The sequence below is a fragment of the Mesitornis unicolor genome, unplaced genomic scaffold (genome assembly GCF_000695765.1).
Source record: "Mesitornis unicolor isolate BGI_N332 unplaced genomic scaffold, ASM69576v1 scaffold33481, whole genome shotgun sequence".
Classification (NCBI taxonomy): Eukaryota; Metazoa; Chordata; class Aves; order Mesitornithiformes; family Mesitornithidae; genus Mesitornis; species Mesitornis unicolor.
In genome coordinates, this window is record NW_010166354.1 from 51,460 (window position 1) to 51,678 (window position 219).

The window sequence follows — 219 nt, forward strand, 5'->3', positions numbered from 1 at the left end:
CCCCGGCCCCCCCGCGCCGCCCGCCCCCATGCCCCCCTGCCTCCAGCCGCCCTACGGAAGCCGGAAGCGGTGCGGTGCGGTGCACTGCCCGCCCGGCCCCGCACGGCGAGGCGGGAAGGTTCCGAGGGTGGCCCAGCCTTCTCAGATCCTGGTCCCCGGCCGGTAGTCGCCCTCTCCCATTCTTCCCGTCGCAGGCCGGGGGGGGGGGGCGCCGCCGGC